Raw genomic sequence first — 1,013 nt, 5'->3', positions numbered from 1 at the left:
GGCCAACAACTTGTCGGCGTGCCTCTACCGGTTAGTAAACGTGATTACTGCTGGCATGCCGAATATCCTGGATGGGTTTTTTACAAGTGTGAAAAGGACCAGTGGATGCCATTTTCTACGTTTGTTCTTCGGACTCGTTGCAATTTCAAATACGTTATTTGCACAAAATTGTATGTAGGAAGGATACACATTTTGGTATCGGTGAGAAGAGTACATTGATCTATTGACGACGAGAAATCATATATCATATATACCTAAATAGTTAATCTCCACTGACTCAATTATCCTCACATGCAACTATGCCACCTCATCATGCCATCATGCATGCCCCACTAAATTTAATTCTCTCAACATGCAACTATGCCAACTCACTATGTCATTATGCACGAGAAAATATCCACCTTAACAAGCATCTTGCATGTTATACTTGTAAGTGCATCTAGTGCCCCCTTGATGGTTTTGGAGTATTAAAGACAAATGGATTAAAGGACTAATGTGTTTTGAGTGTACACAGGAGATGTAGTCCTTGGAGATTTGGTTTAATTGACAAAAGACGACCCCTAAAATTGTATTTCTTCAGTGAAGAATTTAGTGTGATCTTTGAAGAAATTGATGTGAAGAATTGAAAGCTTGAAGACTTTGTTTTCATAATTTCTTTCTACTTGAGTCATAGGAAACACCATACTGTTAAAGGGGGTCTAGGTGATACATAGACATATTTACGAAGTGATGCTCAAACCCAAAAGTATACCTATTTTTTCGAGTGAAGACGTTAGAAATCTCTTGTGATGTAGTCGAGTTCTTTAACGATAGAGACGAAGTTCTTCTGGTCGTTGGCGAAACTGGACTGGCTGAAGAGTTAGGACTTCGCCAGTGCGATTTTGCATACCATGTGAGGAAAATGGGAGTTCTGATGAATTTGTCATTCTGGCTGTTGCTACACGATTGCCAACTGTTGAGTGGATCCTTATCCTGACAATGGTCATCTTCGAAGGATGTTTATGTCTTATCTT

Source organism: Triticum dicoccoides, chromosome 7A (assembly GCF_002162155.2).
Source record: "Triticum dicoccoides isolate Atlit2015 ecotype Zavitan chromosome 7A, WEW_v2.0, whole genome shotgun sequence".
NCBI classification, from domain to species: Eukaryota; Viridiplantae; Streptophyta; class Magnoliopsida; order Poales; family Poaceae; genus Triticum; species Triticum dicoccoides.
This window is presented reverse-complemented; position numbering follows the sequence as displayed.